This window comes from Beta vulgaris, chromosome 2, assembly GCF_026745355.1.
Source record: "Beta vulgaris subsp. vulgaris cultivar EL10 chromosome 2, EL10.2, whole genome shotgun sequence".
NCBI lineage: Eukaryota > Viridiplantae > Streptophyta > Magnoliopsida > Caryophyllales > Amaranthaceae > Beta > Beta vulgaris.
The window spans coordinates 41,699,799-41,721,681 of record NC_079203.1 but is presented as its reverse complement, the minus strand read 5'-3'; the positions used below and the strand labels follow the sequence as shown (position 1 = coordinate 41,721,681).

Genomic DNA, 21,883 nt, shown 5'->3' with positions numbered 1-21,883 from the left:
AATAGTAATAACTTCACGTAGTTGAATCGATAAAGACATTACAAACACTGCAATTAAAAATTCACACTCTAACTCAAATAAAATAACAAAATTCGATACATGATTAATTTAATAAATATAATTAGCATTTAATAAACGCTCTTAAAAATAGGGCTATTATAAATTGAATAATGGGGCATCTATTGAGCACATAAACCACACTCACATTGTTTTAATTCCTAAGAGAAAAGTATGTAATACTACAAAGGACTATTGACCTATTAGCCTTTGTAACGTCATATACAAAATTGTTTCGAAGGTTTTATCAAACAGACTCATATCTATACTGCCATATATTATAAGTGAGTCTCAAAGTGCGTTTGTGTAGGGACGTCTCATAACTGATGATATACTTGTTGCTCATGAAATGTTTCATTATCTTAGTAAGAAAAAAAGGGTGTACAAAGAAGTATGACGATGAAATTAGATATGAGTAAAGCATATGATAGAGTGGAATAGAATTTTGTAAAAGCAACGATGCTGAAAATGGGGTGTGGAAAGAGGTTTGTGGAGATTGTAATGAGATGTATAACGTTAATGTCTTACTCTATCTTGTATAACAGTTTCCCTTCGTTGAGGTTCTTCCCTACTAGGGGACTTAGGCAAGAGGACCCCATCTCCCCTTTCCTTTTTCTTATTTGTAAAAGGTTTATCTTCCCTTGTCAAAGATTCTGAGACAAAGCAAGTTAATCACGTTGTGAAAATTGCTAGGAATGTCCCTCTTATATCCCACTTGTTCTTTGCGGATGACAGCTTATAATTCACTCGAGCATGTGAAGCTGAAGTAGATGCTATTTTGGACATCCTCACATCATATGAGATAGCCTCGGGTCAGAGAATTAACATGGAAAAATCAGAAGTTTTATTTAGCCGAAATGTTAGTACTAATATGCAGAACATGCTTCAGTCGAAGTTGAACTTCATGGCGGTAAACGAACACGAGAAATATCTTAGTCTCCCAACCTATATTGGAAGATCCAAGAAAGTGGTTTTCCAAACTATTCAAGATAGAGTATGAAAAAAATAAAGGGATGGAATAAAGGTATCTTTCAAGAGTAGGGAGAGAGGTAATTTTAAAATCTATTGCTCAAGCCATACCTACCTACGCTATTGAATGCTTTAAACTACCTGAATGTGTTATTGATTCCATGAATTCTATGTGCTAAAACTTGTGGTGGGGTCAAAAAGAGAATGAAAAGAAATCGACGTTGATAAGTTTGGAAAAGATGTGTAAACCAAAAAAGAGGGGGGGGGGCTTGGTATGCGTGATCTAAGCTCTTTTAATATGAGTTTTGGAGAGTAGCAACAAACAAAGAGTTTTAAAGGGGAGGTACTTCTCAAGGACATCAATTTGGGATGAAAAAAATTACCATCTCAAGCAAGCTTCACGTGGAGGTCTATTCTCTCTGCGAAGACTGGTGAAAGATAGTTCGTCATGGGATGGTGGAATGGGAGAAGGACTCTGTGTACTTCCTAGATGGATGCTTTTCACTCGCCTACCGAGTGAGGAAAATGCTAATAAGGTTATTACGGAGAGGAGGAATGCAACGGGAGATGGATGAAATCTTGAGAACTTGGAGGGATATCTAAGAGAGGAGGAGGTAGAGACTATAAGGAGTGTTCATGTAGCGAAAATAAAGTGACCAAATTGATTTGCTGGTTTGCAATCATACAAAGAATGGAATTTTTTCCGTTCGGAGTGCATATCACAGAAAAGTACTACATAGAAAAGGATATGTTGGAGATTCATCAAGAGCTGAAGCTATAGTACTGTAGAAGGCTTTATGGGAAGCCCAAGTGCCTCCCAAGGTTCAAAATTTAATGTGAAGGGAAGTAAAGGATGGACTTCCCACCATGGTCACGTCGGAAAAAAGAGGGATGATGGTTGAAAGTGTGTGTCCAAGATGTGGAGAGGAATCAAAAACTATGGCTCACATGGCGCTAAGTCGTAAAGAGAACCATCTCCTATGGAAAATATCACCTCTGAGACTTGAGTGTACACAAGATATAAATAGCTTCCAAGAATGGTGTCTTTCGTTCCCAGAAGCAAACAAGGAGAAGATAGCATCGGAAATCCTCATGATGGTTGTTTGGCAAATCTGGAATATGCGCAATTTGTGGCTGTTTGAGAAAAAGAAGATTGATGCGAGACTCTTGTGTGAAAGAACAATAAGGTTTTATGAGAAGGCCAACGAAATTAATGCACGAAATGGTCCGAGCCTAGCAATCTTGGAGACACAAACTGAGCATGGATGGCAGGCTCCTGACACTAATAGGGGGAAATTGAATAATGTTGACACTGATGTGAAAGAGGGGAAAATGGGATTTGGGATGGTTGTGCGAGATCATCTCGGGGATGTGAATATGGCCACAAAAGGGTGTGTGAGAGATGAAGGACCTGTAATCAAAGTTGAAGCTATGGTAGTTGCGTTTTGAATGAAGTATGCTTATGATGCTTGGTATCAGATAGTGGGGAGATAGAGTCTGACTGTCTCAGTCTGGTCTTGATGCTTCAGGAAAAGAGGAAAGAAGCTTCTGTTACTAAAATCATAGTGAATGATGTAGTTGTGTTAGCCAGTTCTTTTGATTTTTGTGTTTCTAATTTTGCTAGTAGCTCTTGTAATAAAGTTGCACAATTCATAGCCAATGCCTCACTATGCTTGGTGGAGGACTTGGTATGGATGAAAGAGTGGCCACCTGATGATCTACCTCTTGTCATTCAGGACAAGACTTCTTTAATTTAAGCTATCTCTTTTCTGTGAATAAAAACAATAATCGATATGTCTTATTTCTTTTAGCCTGTGTATTGCTTTTTTAAAGATTAGTTAGTAATTTCTTTTAGCATGTATATTGCTTTTTTAAAGATTAGTTAGTAATAAATACTATATTGGAAAAAGTTTTGTGCAAGATCAAACACTATAAGTATATAAAGGAGGGATTATATGTACAATAAAGGCTCATAATACTTCAAGTAACATATTAAAAATATTATTAGTACTTATAGAAAAAAAAATGAGAATGAGTGATATCTTAGTGGTTAGAGCTTCTCCTCCGATTTCAGGAGATCATGGGAACGATTTTCATCCTTGACAAGTTGGAATCCCCTTTATTTCCCGAACTTATCAAGGTTTTTCCTTGCCTTTCAAAAAAAAAAAACTTATAGAAAAAAAAATCTTTGACATAATAAATAATATATGCATGTGACTGAAAAAACTAAAAGAGATTGTGCTTTTGTACTTGAGATTTGAAGGCAAAAGCTACAACATTAGAGCTTTGTTGACCTCAATATATATATATATGTAAGATCTATAAGCTTTCCAGCAATGAAGGGAGAGAGGCAGAGAGAGAGAAATAATAGAAAAGCGACAAAATTTTCTGGACATGTTTGAACTTTGAAGGGCGGTGGGAGTGTAGCCGTAACAGTGCACATGAAAATCTTTGAGCAATATATGCAAGTGAACTGCAACGTTAAGGCCACAAAACCATAACAATTGGGTCATTTGTTGCATTGCATGTTCCCAAGTTTGGAAGACATGTGATGAATGCACATGGGCAGCAATCTACCCAAATGATTCCTTTCTTTTGACAGAGTAATTAGCACCTTCTTCTGCACTAATTATCCCAGATCCCGTAAAAAAAAAGTTAATCTAAGGTCATATGATAACTAGTATGCATATTTAATATCCTGTTTTGGGATTCAAGATTTGATGAACCATAAAAAAGATTTCTCTATCTCAAATTTCTTTTGAGCTTAGCTTGTGTGTAGCACAAGGAGAATAACTAGTGGCCAAAAATTGCTCCTAAACTAATGAGGAATCCACACGAACTCATTGCCATTAAGTACTTATTAGAGTTGCAAATGAGCTGATAAACTCATATACACTATTAGTCAAAACTGTTTGTACAAGTGAATCATTAATCAAATTGAAATTCTAAACTTGTTTATTAAATGAGAAAAAATCAAACACCTTCTTCAACTTACTAATGTTTACAACCAACTTATTAAAAAAAAAAACTTATTAAATACTTGTAGTTTTGAAAATTGTCTTGTTAGAATTTAACTTCTTTTCAAAACTAAGAAGTAAATCAATATATCATTGTACAAATATCGAAAAAATATAGAAATCGATGTATTGGTGAGCTGAAATTCAGATGTCCAATTTGATTTGAATAAGTTGATAATTATATATATAATTATATATATATATATATATATATATTATATTATATATATATATAGTTCTTATGGGAACAAATAGTTATATAATAATATGATAAAAAACTTTGTTGTAATACTTTTTCACTAATATGTAATCCATTTTGGCTCAATCGTAACTAATTTTTCCTTGTGGAATCAACCTTTACAAAAATTACATTCACAAAAAAGATTATCATGTAATAATTTTAAAAAAGGATTACATTTGTTAAGAAAATATAAGAGATTACTTTGTTGTAAGGCCAACTACTTTTATATGAGAATGTGTGAATAGTTGGTAAAAATATAATCTTTTTTAAGATATTACATAGTACGAGTAACCCTTTTAAATTTGGTCTTGTAGGGTAAAAGATAGTTTTAATTGTTAAAAAGGACTACTAAAAAGTGTTTTCATCTTCTCATGTAAGGATTTGTTTAATGAACCAACCTTTATATATGTATATATAGGTGTTGGTGTTGGTTCAAGTGGTGAACTTTCTCATTTTCCTTAACAAAGTCTAGGGTTCAATTCGTAACCCAAACATTTGCTTGGATTTAAGAGAGGGAGGGGGGGGGGGAGGGAGGGGTTGGGGGTGTATGATGGGCATCTGAATGGAAGGCCATTATTACTAGAACAGGTCTGAGTATTTCTTCTTATTTTAATAAATATATAAGTATATATACTTTTATGATAATATATTAAATTTTATTGAGTGAAAAGAGATTTATGTATACTCTCTTTATAATTAATAATCTAGTGGTGGGAAAACTATGAATTATACATAGTGACAACTCATGGCCTATAAAATGCCCATGTCTTCACTTTAAAAACTAAAATAAAAAAATAAGTCCATGTCTTAATGAAGAATTGAAGATGTTGTGGGGTTCCAAGTTCCAACTAATCTATTACTACAAATCTACAATTATACTATTATAGATAGCAAGAGATTTGACCTTGCTAAATTCCAAAGTAGTGAAACCAGGCCTACCCTTAACCTCCACAAAGCAAACATATCTTCTCACTCTCTTTCAGTCATTCTCATTTATGGTTGGTCGTCAGCCTCTAAAGGAGACCAACCCTGATCTTCCACGTGTCCCTCCAACCTGCCTACACATATGATGCCCATTTCTTTTGGTTGCCGAAAGTGGAAAAAAGATAGGATTATCAAATGCCAGATCAATCCCCTAATCTCTTTAAATCCCTTTTGAGGCTTCCCAACATACAATAGAGAAAAGGAAATATAATATTCTTAGTTATATACTCTATTTAGAATATGTATTTGATATTCCCTCCGTTCTTATCTGTTTGCATTATTGAGATTTGTTGGAGTATTTTTTTTTTATTCTACATGTTATATGCGAGTTTTGGCTTATTTCTAAATTTTAGGCAAATGAAGCAAATAGATTGTTTATATAATTATATGTAAGTAATGTAATTAGATTCATAGCTAAAAGGAAAAGAATGTAACACACTGAAATTAAATACGGTAATATATCATACGGGACGATTATACTATCTTACATAAAATAATATATTTAGAAATGAAATTTAATAGCTTATTTGATTTAAATCTAACCTATATGTAAGCTAATAGAGTCCAAAAAATAGTACCTAAAATATGTAATTATATGATTTTATCTATATTATATATATCATGGCTTTTGAGGCTCTCTATGGCAAAAATATAATAAAAAAGAAAAACATGCACTCATTATTATTCAACTTTGAAACCCTAAGATTTGAAGACAAAGCTGCTGGGAATCACTATGCAAGATTATTTGTGTATATATGCTCATTCTAGAAGGGGAAAGTTCATTAACTATAATATAAGCTTCTTCCAGAAACGGAAGGTTGCTTATGTGTCTTTCATTCAGCCCACCAATTGTCATCATTAGGGTAAAGCCCTGTATTATGGAAGATTATATATGGATTAAAAATCTGGATTCTATCTTTAACGTGTACTGCATTTTTTTCTTGGGGGAGAGGTTGACGCGTACTGCATAGTGCATATAGACCTTTTTCAGTACTATTCATCTCATCAAATCATACCAAAAAAAAGTTGTAAATCAAATTGAAACAAAATGTGAGATTTGAAAAAAAAAAGAGAGAGATTGAGATCCATTGCTGTTATCTGTTGAACAAGGTGTTTGATTTTTAGGATTTTTTAAATGACACATCCCGGCCTGTTTATTTTTGGGTGTGTTTAGAGAGTTATAAGGACAAGTGGTGAGAATTGATCTTAAGATCTAATGAAATTGGGAGGGGAAGTTTCGACCAACTGAGCTATCCCTCACTCTCACGTCCCTGTTTTATTGAATGTCTATACTTTATATGACACTTGTATATAATTTAAGTCTTAACTAATTCATGCACTAGTAGAAAATTATTCTATTGATGCGGTTATTCCCTAATAGTGTAGATAGTAGTTATTTTTTTTTTCATTTTGTGAGATTTATATGCTCTAAAATTAGCTAATTTTTATGTATAAAGTGGGAAACCATTTTTTTCACTTGTAACAGGAAGTTCAAATTCATCAACTTGAATTCGGACCAATGAGATCAAAATGTATGAATATTAATATAATAAAATATATAATGATAAGACAATGATAAAAGCATTATTGAGAAACTTCTAAATCATAAGAATATTATGGAAACTTTAGAAAAGATAACAACATAATATAAATTTTCACATCATTTAATTTTCTTATTCAAATGTTATTATACATTGCACAAGGGCCTAGGGATTTTAACAATGTTATCCCCTCAAGTTCAAGATTTGCAAACTTTTCTAATTGAGATAAAGGTAGAGAGTAAGAGCATCCAATGGTTAAATCCAAAATTGAGCATCAACTATATTAATATTTTCAGTCTCTTTCACCTCACTTATGATCTAGTATTTATTTTTATGGTTTTTTTACTTGTAATATATGGTCTACTTTTTAATTATTTCTACTCTTTTTGTAGCCAGTAGATGGCTACAACTCACTATTGATAAGGCCTGTCATTTATTCTCTTTCATGACTTTTGGATTTGATCTAACTTTGATCAAATCATTGGAATAATTTGATCATCCCTCCCTCTATCCTAGTTGTTTATTATATTTTTCTCTCTATATCCTCATGACTAGTAGTGTCAATTCAGTTAACCAGTTCAGTTCTGGTTCAAACCAAACAGTTCAGTTGACTTCAGTTCAGTTAATTCAGTTAATTTTTCGATCTTAACCGATTCAGTTTAAACTTTTTCGGTTTCAGTTTCAATCCATATAGTTAATTCAATTTTCAGTTAAATTCAGTTCAGTTTACAGTTGTCTTTTGGTTTAACCCATGCAGTTTTGGTTTAAACAGTTGACTTTTTACCGATTACTATCAGTTAAACAGTTATTTTCAGTTCGGATTCAGTTAATTTCAGTTTCTTAAGGAAACCGCATTGACTCGGGTAAAACTTGATATCGATTATGTCGTGTACATCTTTTCACTTCGGGTCTCACTTCGGGTCAAGTCATTATTCATTGTAGGAAATTCCAACTCAACTGGACTTTTGTCACATAGATTAAACTTGTCGAATACAACGATAGCACCAAGAGACGTATCTATATTTGTCTACGAAAGCGCATTTTGAAGTTGCCATATTTTATGTAAATTTATTTTATTAAAGGTTCAACATTCGGCTGATTTTGAGAATTTTAGTTTCAAATTCTTCATTATTCTATAGTTTTCCAATGTGTAACTATCAATAATGAATTGGTGATTGGTTGTGGTCAAAGATTAAGATAATTATTGATAATGATGAATTAGTTTATAATCAAGTTAATGTAAGTGGTTAATCATTGTATCTTCCAATGTATAATGGAATCTGAAACAAAAAAAACATCTACTTAAATAATCCAAGTATTTGTTATTGTACATAATGAATGTGTCAATGGTAGCCCCTAAGTTAATTCAAGATAACAATACGGTATTTGAGTTAATCGTCTTTATGTGAAATGCATTTTGAAACATAAAACATATGATTGAACTAATATGTAGTTGTTGGGTTAGATGGACGATGTATCAATATAAGTCATTAAGTTGATTCAATATAGCTATATTCTATTTAAACTAGTCATATTTGATTTCAACTGATTTTTAAACTAAAAAAAATCTAATTGAAGTAGAATAAGTTGTTGTCAGATGAGATTAATGAACAGATCATTGTAAGTCGATAAACTAATTTAAGATAACAATCATTTATTTAAGATACTTTAGTACGATATAATAATATTGGAATCATTCTAACTAATATATATGAGATTGATTATTAATGAGTAATCCAAATATAGTTTCAAAAGTAATAGTAATAGCAATGGCAATGGCAATGGCAATGGCAATGGCAATGGCAATAGCAATAGCAATAGCAATAGCAATAGCAATAGCAATAGCAATAGAAATAGAAATAGTAATAGTAATAGTAATAGTAATAGTAATAGTAATAGTAATAGTAATAGTAACAATAGCAATAATAATATATTTGGTACTAAAATCATTATAAAACCAATCTAATACTCTATTGATTATAAATTAGTATAACGACTTATGTATATTATAATACTATAACAAATGACAATCACATGTTTATAACTACGATTCATATGAGGCCTAAATTATGATAACGAGGGTTCATATGTTCTACAATAATAAAATATAAACATAACAATAATTTATATAAACGAGTAAAGTTACTATACTAAGACTTAGATTATTGGCTAATGACTTATTCCATTTGTGTGTTACTCCAACATAGTATATAATTGAACAACATATGTAAAGTGAGTAATGAGCAATCATCAAACGATTAAGTGAAATCAATTTGTGTAAACATTCGGTTACAAGTTTATTTTTCTAAAATCCCAACTTTTTTTAGTTCTTACTAAAATTCTAACTTATTTAAAATCAAAATCAAAAGTTAATTGTTAACAAGGTTAATCTACCATAAACCAATAAGTTAATAAGTACTTACTACATAATAACCTATTAACAACCATATAGTAACTTAGAACTTAGTCAGTATCTCAATTAGATCGATTAACTCAGTAATTCACTAACTTGTTAATTGTTATACTAAGTATAAAAATACTAATTTATTGATAATTGATAAAGTGACAACGTACTAGTGATACTATGAAGTTAACACAATAACAAGTATCAACAATAAAAGATAAGTCAAATTTAAATGCAATTATATTAAGACATTAAGTCCTAAATCATAATATCGAGCCATCGACAATAATCGACTAACTGTTTCTTACGTCTTAGATGTTAGCATTAAATTAATCCCCAATCATCGCAGGTAACATGTTCACATATTTTTAAATTATAAATTTAGAAAAATAATTTCTCAAAAAACAATAATACTAATTTAGTTTCGAAAGTTTCTAATTTCTATTAATTTATAGTAATACTACTAATTTCTAAAGTTGTAAACTAATAATATTAGAACTAGAAATTAGAATACTCAAATCATAATAATATCAAAATACAATACTTGTTTATTAGTAGTTTGGGCTTCTTTTTTTTTTTGTTAAGGGAAAAACCATTGATTTTAGTAAGATGAAAATACAACCATTGATTAAGTTAGCAATCCATGTGATTGACAACTCTCAATTCTCATTGGTCAAGAAATAATGTCAAAGATTATGAATTAAGACCATTGATTTGATAAAGATCAAAATCCAACCATTAAATCAAATTCCTTTCTAACCCTAAACCCTCCCCCTTCCCTCCCATCCTCATTCCTCAGCCTCCCTCACTCTCACTTCTCCCTCAACCGACTCATACTCCTCCCTCTCATGGTATATCTCCTTCGACTTTCTCTCTCACGCACCTCTCATGGTAAATCTCCTTCAAGCTTCGTTCGCGGTTGCGGTCGTTCAAGCTTCGCACGTAACTCTCGCACACACGCACCACAACCTTCGAACATCGTCGCCCAGCCCCCAGCAGCGTCGACTCGACGCTCGTCGCATAAGCCCTCGCAGAAATCACTAGCACAAATCTTCGACCAGCCTTCGCACCCCCGCACACACCACACACGCTCGCACAGCCTCGTCGCGCGAACTGCTCGCCCAGCCCTCGTCGCGCGAACCGCTCGCCCAGCCCTCATCGCACGAATCGCAAGGTTGTGTTCGCGATTGCGGTCGTTCAAGCACCGTTTCATCCATTACTTTTCCTCTTCTTTTCCTTTTTTTTTTTGTACTAGTTGTTGTACCGCGCGCTTCGCGCACGCTACCCCAAAATATCGTAATTATAAGGGTTAAATTGTTTTTCCAAAATCAAACTCAAAAAAAACATAGTTTTCCCAAATGGTTTAATTGTTAAATACGAAAACATAAATTTTGAGTTATACAAGCCAAAGCTCGCTCTAGATAATATCGCGTTTTTTATAACGTAGTTCTACCTTTTTCGTAATTGTATGTATCTTCCTTATCTCCAGATATTTGAAGTTGGAAATTTGAGCTTGGAGTCTTGAGCAATCTAAGATTTAGGTTAATATTAATAATTCTATGATAAAAGGAAAAATGTATTCTTTTCTCTTTCCCTTTCTCTCTTACTCATCTTTATGATTTTTCAATTTTTTGAAAGTCAACTCCTACTCGTCCGCCTTCTTACTCCCTCCCCTTTCGTCCTTTCTCCATCTTTCACTTGTTTTTCTTCATGTAAACTAAAAAAGATTGTAAATGTAAATAGAATCCAGTGTATAATCCTATCCATAATAGTACCAACTTGCTTAATCAGATCTAAGTGAAATAGCCACTTGAACTCCGCTCTTTCATAACACATCAAAGATCTTAGGCTTCATAGTCATTTTATACACATGTTACTTTAGTTCTTTGTCAAATTCTTGGATAAGAACAAATGATGCGCGCCGTCTCCAAGGTAGCAAAATCTAATTAGTGAATCGATTGCCTAATTATCTTAATCTTAGATGTTTTTTTGGATTAACTCGATACAATTTGATGTAGTATAAGCTATTGCACGGCCACCCCAAGGTAGCAAAAATGGTTATAAATAACTAAATGTAAGCATTAGCCTATTTGATTTAAGCAAAACAAATCATGTGAACTTGGTAGTTAAGAAGATAAAGTAATTACATAGCAATACATGCATATAGCCCTTGGTAGGGCAATCTATTTTTGGGTCACAAAATGTGTTAGTTAAGGGTCTTTGGCATCCTCTAAAATATCGTTTATGTGTTACAAGAACTCAATCATGTCTATTAAAAAAAGGGAATTAGTTCATATTAAGTGATAATTAATTGTAATGGTCACACGGTTAACCTGTAGCATTACACTTTACCGCAAAACAATAAGCAAAAGGGTCCCTTGGCTAGGTGATGGAGTGGCTTAATTGCTAGGCTTTGCAGCAGCTTCAGTGTTTAAGTGCATAAGCAACTTGATGTGCAACAGGCTTAGTGATAGGTCGAAAGACAACCTCATGTGCATCAAAATATGTGGGCTTAGCGACAGGCTCGAGTTTTGGATTAGCTCCATTAGTTTTGTCATGTGGGCTTAGCACCTTCATCAATTTCATCTTCAAACATTACTTATCCATTGCAGCATTGTTCATAAAGTTGTCTTTGGGCATACCTCAATGAAGAGATGAGACGTGTGAAGCAGCTCTTGGATAGCTGAGAAGGCTTCTAATAATCCTATTGGTTACACATTGGCTGGGTTTTACTGTCTACAATATGATGCAAGAGGCTTCTTTTAATTGAATGTGCAAAATCAGTAAGATTAGTTCACATCTTACACAATTTTATGTTGAAGTAAAAGAAAAAATTGGTTAGTTCTTTCCATTTTATCTAACTATGATTTTTGTTGCACTAATCCTAATAATTTTAGAACTGTCAAAGCAATGCATTTGTTTCAACCAACTTCAACACCAGGAAGGTGGGTAACCTTAGTGATCGTAAAAAAAATAATCACAAGTGTCCTTGTATGTCTATTTAAACATTATAATTTTTGCGGTGCAATATATTAATTTTTTGGACGTTATATTCTTATGTATGTCATTGCTACATTACATTTAGTTATAGAAAGTACTTTGTCTATATGCAATTTAAGGTTTAAAAATACCGTTTTGAATTTGTTTCCCAAAATAAAGGTTGGTTTGACAAAAAAAAAAGAAAGAGTTTCAAACATACAAATAATGGTTATTATTAAAATTTAGTTATGAAATTGATAGTGTTATTACTTTAGACGAAGTATTTTAATTATTATTAGTTAATGTAAGATTACTTTGTATTTATGGGTAAAAACATATTGCTATGTTATCTCAAGTGTTTATTGTGTAACATGGCTATGTGATGATTGTTGTGAAATAAATGGGTTTTTCTATGGGATAGCACTATGTTTTTTAAGATTTTATGTTATACTCCTTTTTTTAACTCTACATAATACATTTCGACTTTTTAAGTTGTTTTTGTGGCACACCACTGCTAACATTAAGTAGGTTGTGTAATGGAATTGGAATTCCTTTGTATGCACAAATATTAAGAATAAATGTAATACAAGTTCATAAATAATGCTTCTCAAAGAATTGCACAATTGCATTCCATATATTGTAAGCTACGCTTTAGCTTAGTTCTAGAACTACATATCAAGTATCAACTCAATTAGTCATGATTATTAATATTTGCACCAGGACGGCTTTTGCTTACATCCTACTTTACATGAGAAATAATAATGTACAAGCAAAGTATGAGGATGTCCTAAATGCTATGCTAGAAAGTTTGAGACTAACTCCCTCCTCAGAAGAATGTACTCTTAAATCTTAGTTAGCTTGGTAAGAATAATGTTGTTTATTAATCTTCCTCAAGTAGACTATTAGTCAACTGCTTCCTCAAGTCGACTATTTAGAGTAGTGTCTACTACCCCTAAGCCAGCAAATGGCAAATCTCTATCTTCACTGACCTTCAGGCAGCCAAATACATCAAACAATAATTAGGTCCAGATAGCACTTAGAGTATTTTGCCATCCAAGACACATATAGTAACCAACAGAACACGTATCATAAAAACACCGAAAATTCTCATACCTAACAAATATTTGAACAAGCAATAAAGGTCAAAGCTGAACCTTTAAAGCCACACCATTACTTCTTAAGTTAAAAAGATGATGAATATAAGATACTTGGAAGCTCAAATGCTCAGATAGTAACTTTCTAAAATGCTAGAAAAAGTGACAGTGGACTATCACTAAATAAAGTCAATAATAAAAGACAACAAATATAACATTTCTTTGAAGTGATCAATCTCTCAATAGAGTTACAATCAATATTAACCTCTCAAAAGACCAAGGTTGTCAACAAGCCTAGCCTAATAATATTTAGAAAGACAATATTTTGACCTTTAGAGTTCATACGCTAAATTTTGTACCACCTCACTTCAAACCAAATTAAAAAATTTCTACATTTAGGTACTTGGTGATGCCCATAAAGACTTCTTATGAACATCATACCTTACTAAACAGATCATTTTCTCTCACACACAGAAAGTTAGGCACCATCATGAAAAGCCATCCAACCAAGGCGAGTCCAACATCTGACACACATAACACACCTAGAATGAAACATTGTGCATAGCCCTATATCCTTTAGAATGAAACATAAACAAAGTTAGGGTCCCCTAAAATTCAAGTTTCCCTCCAACAATCTAACTCGAATAGGCCTATATCCCCTAGAATGAACAAAGATAAAAGAAAATAAATTAGGGGGAATAACATGTGATGTAACTGTGCAGAATAATAATAAAGTGTCGAGGAAAAACTTATTTTAGAATAGAGAGTAATCTTCTAACTCTATTAGTAGGATGGAAAACAATTTGAGCAGTTATCTAAAAGATGTTGCGGTCGTCCTAAAATTTAAAAGAGAGGAAATAATGCTTCATGTAACTGGACAAAATATTGCAGCATCATTTCAGAACACAATAGACCCATGTATCTCTTTTTCTAATTATGATTCTAACCATGAAATTCCAAATATTAAAAGGTAGGCGGAAGGATACTAATATCACCATAATTAAAACCTGTGTAATCCAGATTAAATTGTTGTCGGCATGATTCCTATTCATTGAGATACCTAATTCTAGCATGCGAATTTGAAGCAATGACAACAAGAAAGAAGGGAACACCTACATGATATAGTATCTTTTAAAGAGCATATATACACTCGAGGATGGCACACCACCTAAGCATGTTCTTCACCTAAGCATATTCTTACTAATCCTAATAAGAATATATTACATTAGTAAACCTCACGTACAGAAAAATAGACCACATTTTGTTTTTGGGTGTTTGCGGTTGCTAATAACTTATACTATTAATTTGTCAGAAAATCTATTCAGTTAGATTATGTTTAGTTCTTCTTACTTCAGCCCCTATTACTTCCTGATTAAAGCGTACAAGTTCATATCACATCAGGAGTAATAGGTTCAAATAAGAATAGGCAAGTTCAGTTCAAATAAGTGGAAACAAGATGACATAAACAAAGTCTAATTTAGTACACCTCACCTCTCAAATCCGGATTAGTGGGATTACTGATTAGTCAAAAGAACAGCTTCTTTGAAGGCAAGCGGAAGGCCTGACGCGCGATCATGTGGCAAAGGCATGATCCTTTGCCTGTCATCCGAAATAGCCATATATTGAAATCTGTACAACATTTACCAAAGTAATTAATAAATTTCATCAAATGGTTCATTTAAAACAACTTCAGAAAAAGAAAAATTAAAACCTCAAGATTCAGTGCAGGTGAAACATATTCATACTGCTTTTCATCAAGCTTGTAAACAGTTCTTATTTGGAAGATATTTGTTGGAGGCATTTCTTCCGTAAGTTCTAATATCATGTATGCATAGAATCCAGAAGATTCTAGAAGCATTATATACATGATATACAATGTCAATACCATGCATATCATCTACCTATTCCAAATTTCCTATCCACTGAAATTTTAAGAAACTGAAGTACTATTTTTGGGTTGTTGGAGCAGATTTATACCTCCTGTCTAGATTAGCTGGAATTCTCTAGTAATGATCTTCTAACGTGTTCCAAGTGGTTGAATCACATTTATATGCAAATGAAACTTCTACTTGGTCTTCATTTTCTACAGTCAAATTAAACTTTGATCCTAATAACCTGCAGTTAGATTGTCAAGATATAAAATTTCCATGTAAATTAGCTGAAAATAATGAGAAATGTAGGGAAAGTAAGCAGTATACCAGTAAGTGCCATCGTAATCTTTTGTATCCCAAACGACATCCCAATACCTAGATAAGAAAGCATTAACATAAGCATAAAACATTTTGTTTCAAGAAATCTTTATTTTGACATTTTAGATGAAAAGTATCATATAATAAATCTTGTATACCCTCTATTTGATTCCTTATTAGGAGCGTCAAGAGTTATTGACTTCATCATAGTGCACCCCTAATAGATGGTCCTCTGGATTTGCAATTGTGATTTGCACAATGTCATTATCGATCACCACCTAAACATATTTAGAACATCAAAGAACAATTCACACTGAGCAGCATAGCAACATAACATCAAGTCTCTTGATGATGCAACTTGACATCAATAAAGCTTCAAATATGGGGACTGAAAATAAAAATTTAAACATAGATACAGGAATATGCATACTCAACTGCAGAAAGAAGTATGCATCATGAGATATAACGATTGCTCAGCATACTCAACCATGTTCCTCTGATACTAAAGCTATGCAGCATCATAAATGATTACTACCACCACTCTGCCTAAGGACCACCCCCTATCAAGGTGTAGGTAGACACTTTATCTCGTCCTTTGCTATTGTCATGCTAAACCAGTATATTTCTTTAGATGCATGACTACAGGAGAGGGTGTCCCCGCAACAAATGCAACCAATTATTGGCAAGTTAAAAAAAAAGACTAATAAGATCTAAATATGCTTCATCATAGTTGATAATAGAGTGTTTTTAATTTTTTCTCAAGTAGGCAATACCTAGAGAAAAGGCAAATAAAATTGGAAGAATTCAAATGAATAATTGCTTCCAAACCACTCCAATCTTGCAAGTAGCGAAATGGTCATACATAGCATCTTCTACCATAGGAGTAGTATATCCATATAGGTTTTTTTTTTGAAGGAAAGTATATCCATATAGTTAATGCTACTAAAATAGGATGACATGAAACTTTCTGACTATGAGGATACCAAGTGCTAAAAAGCCAATTCCAACAACCACATCTCATAGCAGTATTAGCTAGGCGACTTCCCAACTGATCATAGGTGAACTTCCAGAATACATATAGAAAGATAAGATATAGTGCAGGGAGTTGGACTGCTAGCATCACCTATCTGAATTTCCGGATTTTGAAATCTATAGTAATATATTAAATCCGTTAAATCCATGAGAATAGAGTGAGAGCGTTTAACAATCTCGTATCATATAAAGTTAAAACAGAAATTCTAAAGCCTTTAATTGAATTGAAGACCATTAGTGAAAGTACAAAGTTTAGAATAGTTGAACCTAAAAAAATTATAGAACCTTAATTGCTCTGTCCTAACAACATGCAGCTGAGCATGTAACTATAATATGCAGAAGTCAAACCCACAACATACTCACTTTTGATAAGTAGAGCCAACAACTTGAAGCCCTGCTGTATCAGCCAGTTGCTCCAATATTCTCCTCTATTCCAAAAGAGTTCACTCTAACACACTTTTGCTCCACACCCAAAAGATAAGCTCTTTCCGCAAGAACCTGAAAATACAATTTTGAGAGCATGAGAAGAGTCCCCAAATGTGGTTTGTAGTATATTGAATTATACATAGCAGAGATAGAGTCCAAGCCGAATCAGAAGCTAGTTTAACATAATATATGTACCAAACATGAATAGGCGTATATCTTTACATAATATATATTACCAAAGTAAATATTCGACATTTACTTTTGTAATATCAACAATGTTAAGCCAGTCGGCTTTTTCTCTAAGATCCTCAAGCAATAGCCCATGGTGCGACAAGGCATTTTGCCAAAGAGTCGCAAATTTCTATTTCTGCATGGTTAAGATCCACATCAAGTCATCAATTATGCGTGCTTAGCCATAGGCAAAACCGCACCCTAACTTTTTCGAGCTTAGAAGATAGAAGATTAGATGAGAGAGAGAGACAGAGAGGAGAGAGTGGCAGTGAAGAGGAGGGAGGAGAAAAGAGTTGGAGAGAGTGGCAGTGAAGAGGAGGGAGGAGAAAAGAGTTGGAGAGAGTGGCAGTGAAGAGGAGGGAGGAGAAAAGAGTTGGGCGGTTGAGATGAGTTAAACACAAATTAATCACAAAACCCACATCAAATTGTGACCCAATCAAATTAAAGGTGTAAAAATGAAACTTTATAGAGAGAAAAATAGGCAAACCTAAAACAAACCAAAACATGAAGAAGGTAGATAGCCTAGATTCAGCACATTTGGTGAAGAAAAAGAACACAAGACTTAAATTAGACTTTCATTACAACAAAGAAGAACCTCAGAAAAAGTTGACATTTTGGACCTCCAGCAACATATATTGTTACAGACAACCACACGACATTCCATTCAACCCTCTTCAAAATTCTTAATTTATGCATCAGATTGAAACCATAGAGAGAAGAAAAAGAAAATACGGCAAAGAAATAATGCTGAAAGTAAACTAAAACTAAGAAGTCTATAAACAAAGGAACAAAAGTGCTGAATAATCAAGAAATTTGAAGTCACCTTGCTGCGAGTCCAAGACATATAGTGGAGACATCAAGTCGGATGTGCCACATTGTGTTAAATATTGCCATACCTAACAAGAAGATGATTATAGCCATATAACTTGATAAGGGGAAAAAAGGATGCCATCATTTATCAGCACATAAACTCAATATAATAAGAAAAGATTACCAGTGACCTGACCCTCCCGGAGAATTCACATTCATGACAATATCCTGCAAATGTCACCAAAAATGCATCGAACACATACAAAAAATTAGTAAACTACCAAAACTAAGAGAAAGAAGCATCATAAGTTGACACATGCCCACACCATTCAAGAAGAGGCTTGCATAACATCTCCAACTTTTAAAAGGTCTATGATTATGATATTTGTGCATGTTTAGCTAAGATTGCATGAAACTCAATCAATAATATAACCTAAGAACATTAATTAAACAAGAAAATGCATATTATAAATAGGAAAAAATAGGAAAAACCCGAATGTCGAACCCATGGAACAGAACTATTGGGGTTACTAAAAATCAACAATTCTTGCCATTGCATCTAACGTATCAGGAATAATGAACTCAACTCCCGGGGGAAAAGAACTTTTGACCATATAACAGTCTGCAGAATTACCTTCACTTTCGGTTCTTCAAGGTGCAATCAAACTCATCAAAAGGGGATTCAAAACCTTTCACTTTCTTAGCCAAACACTCTCCTTTGCATAAACATCCTATCGCGGGCTGTGACAACAAAACCTGAACTGAATTAGTTAAAAAAACCTACTGCCTGTGTTTTCTGGTTTTACAAGGTGACATCCATCCTATTCTAGTTTCACAAAGAAAGAGAAAAGTGGGGCAAAGCAAATTAAAAAAAGAGAGAAGCAGCGATGGGAAGCCGAATTAGTTAAATTTCTCACAATTGTCAATTAGTTAATTTTTCAATTTTTCTCGCAATCTTCCGTTTTTAGATGTAATTTGGTTCTTCCCCTAATTCCAAAACAGTACTGTTGAAATCAAAGGAGGAAAAAAAAGAGGAATACCAGAAGAATTGGAGATGGGAAGCCGAGAAGAAGTAAGGTTGAGGTGTCTAGCTTGGCAATTGAGGTTGCTGCTGAAGCTTGCAATGGTGACTCGAGGCTCGCTGCCATTGAGAATATGTCACAGAGGAGAGAGAAACTACACCAAATGAACCTCCCATCCATCTAATAATCAAAACAGACCCTTCCGCAAACAAATGAAGCATAGAATCAACCAGCAAGCAAGGATAACACAACAACAGCAGTAGAAACGCAGGGCAACAACACCACCAAAATTCGAATTACTAAATGAATTTACGTTTTCGTTTTTTATACGCAGATAATGATGAAACTCCAAATTAACCAGATCTTGGGAAAAACACGAAACCCAAAAAAATCCATGAGAAATTAGATCTTAGTTCTAGCAAATTCGAAAAAGTATCACAAGATCCAAAACAAATAGCAAATAAACCCATAATCTAACTAAAAGAATTGAAATTTCATGGAAATTAAAGATTAGAGATAAAATTGACTAACCCTTGGAATATAACGCCAATAACCGAAAGCCGCTACTGGAAAAGAAGGGAGATGTTGTCGATTAGACACAATAACTGATTGAAGAATAGAGAAAGAATCAGAGCAAATTAGGGCAATTAGGGTTTATAAGAAGTGAATAATGAAATAAAGAAAGATAGAGTTAGAAATTCGGTAATGAATCGATTGAAACAAATTAGGTTGAATAAAACGGTGAATTGAAGAATAACCTCGAAAGTTGAGCAAGCATATTACTTAGTTACAATGGAGAAACAGAAAACTCCATAGCAATGGCAAAAAAAAAACAGAGAAAGAGGAGAGAAAAATCAGGAAGAAGCTGACATGAAATTGAAAGAAACTCAGAAAAAAAAACTTTAAAATGAACATGAAACAATTGAAATCTTACTGCTGAAGAGTTTCGGTCAATTCGTCATCTTCCGTGAAATCATAAACGCTAATTCCAAACTCGCCAATTTGAGAGCGGAAAAAAATAAACAGTGAAAATTAAATCGTCACCTCAACATTGCAGATGAAGAAATCAAGAGTAGCAGATGGTCGATCTTTGTTCATCTCCAAAATTACACAGTTATCTGCAAAGAATCAACAACGAAACCCTAAGTTCACAGGGCAACCATAAAATTACTCAATTTCAAATCAACTAAACCAAAAAAATCATCAAAGAAATCAACATAACATTAACGAAAGAATTAGCAATGAAAATTTGGGAGAAAAATTGATGCAGATCAAGAGAATCGTGAAGAAGATGAGAGAGGAGAGATAAGAAACGTGAAGAAGATGAGAGAGGAGAGAGACGAAGTGAAGAAGAGGGAGATGAGATAAGGCGGTGCATCACGTGCCTGATGCGTGCCATGCAACTTAGACAGGTCATGTGAGCAGCACATGACACCAAAAGGAATAGTGAATTTCACCATTTTGTGACTCAGAACACTATTCATTTGAATAGTGTTTGAACTCCAACTTTTAAAAGGTCTAAGATTAGATCTTCACTTCTTCGATTCTTGTTAATATATTTTTTTCTTCTTCTTTGCTCTTCTCTTCATCTTGTTTAATATTCTATTTTTCTTCTTCGATTAAGATGTTAGTAAAGTTAACAAAACTTTTTTTTTTCTTTTTGTAACTTTTAGATCTTGTTATACTTTTGTAATGAACGAATGTAATTGTGAAGTAATTGAATTTTACCCAGATTTATACATTTATTTTATAAAGTTCGAATGTGATATTTTTTTATTTGCTTTGATATTTGTAGATTTATGCTTGGTTTGTCTATATTTTCTTTAGAATACCTGAAATTGGTGCAGATTTTGGTGTGTATTTTTGTTATTTTCTATGTATTTTTTTTTTGTAATTTAGTTGTTAATTTTTATATTAATATTCAGATTTCTTTTGTATTTCATGTTAATTTCTTTCTAATTTTTGTGATGTTGTTTTCTTTGGTTTTTTATCATTATTTTTATGTAATTTTGATATTTAGTTAGTTAATTCAAGTGATATTTGTTGGTTAATTTAAGTAAGATTTATGAATTTAAGTAATCATTTTGGTTTGATTTTAATTTGATAGTGATAATTCTAATAGGTTTAGTATTTGCTTGTCAATAATGCAAGAGTGAAAGAAAATAACTTGCCTCTCTTTCATACTATATCAATTATATAATATTTAGTTTTTATAAACGTATAAAATATCATGTTATTAAAAATATAATAATAAATTGTATCAACTTATTAAGGGAATGATATAGTGTATATTTAGTAAAAGATAAAATTAATATATTTAAATAATTTTTAAATATAAAATAATAATTGGATTTAATAGGCTAGATTTAGTAATATTTGATTGAATACAGTCGGGTTCGAGTTTGAATGCAGGTTTGTCTGGTCAGGTCAGCATATAATCTTGCCAGGTGCCGGTCAGGTCTGGGTAATCCAGGCCAGGTTTTGGTCAGGTCTGGGGACTGACCCTCACAGGTCGAACCAGGTTCAAATCAGGTCAGAATCAGGTTGTCCCAGCGGTCAGATCTGTTTCTGACCCCACTAGTCACAGGTCGAATCAGGTTCAAATCAGGTTAGAATCAGGTTGATCCAGCGGTCAAATCTGTTTCTGACACCACTATTTACGACCAAACCTTATACAGTTCGATTAAAAACAGTTTGATTCAGTTCAGTTAAAAACAGTTTGATTCAGTTCAGTTAACAACAGTTTGATTCAGTTCAGTTAAAAACAGTTTGATTCAGTTCAGTTAAAAACAGTTTGAAACATTTTTCAGTTAAATTCAGTTCATTTTCAGTTCAGTTCAGTTCAGTTTAAATCGGTTTTTCGTCCAGTTAATTTCAGTTTGGTATG

General features: G+C 33.0%; 1 long non-coding RNA gene across 42 annotated transcripts; it reads right to left on the bottom strand.

Moving 5' to 3' along the window:
- Positions 1 to 11,769: 11,769 nt before the first annotated feature.
- On the bottom strand, positions 11,770 to 20,350 carry LOC104886607 (uncharacterized). 42 transcript variants are annotated; one of them, XR_007271388.2, is made up of 14 exons: positions 20,041 to 20,350; positions 19,528 to 19,601; positions 19,015 to 19,115; positions 18,609 to 18,715; positions 18,159 to 18,202; positions 17,988 to 18,060; positions 16,871 to 17,005; positions 15,634 to 15,753; positions 15,485 to 15,532; positions 15,264 to 15,401; positions 14,998 to 15,134; positions 14,778 to 14,915; positions 11,856 to 13,181; positions 11,770 to 11,784 (listed from the first exon to the last, which is right to left on the bottom strand). It is a non-coding gene; the product is annotated as an uncharacterized LOC104886607 (long non-coding RNA). The 42 variants fall into 42 exon arrangements; XR_007271363.2 differs by lacking the exon at positions 14,998 to 15,134 and adding an exon at positions 13,728 to 13,860 and having other exon boundaries at positions 20,041 to 20,348; XR_789225.4 differs by lacking the exon at positions 14,998 to 15,134 and adding an exon at positions 13,728 to 13,810 and having other exon boundaries at positions 20,041 to 20,348.
- Positions 20,351 to 21,883: the final 1,533 nt, after the last annotated feature.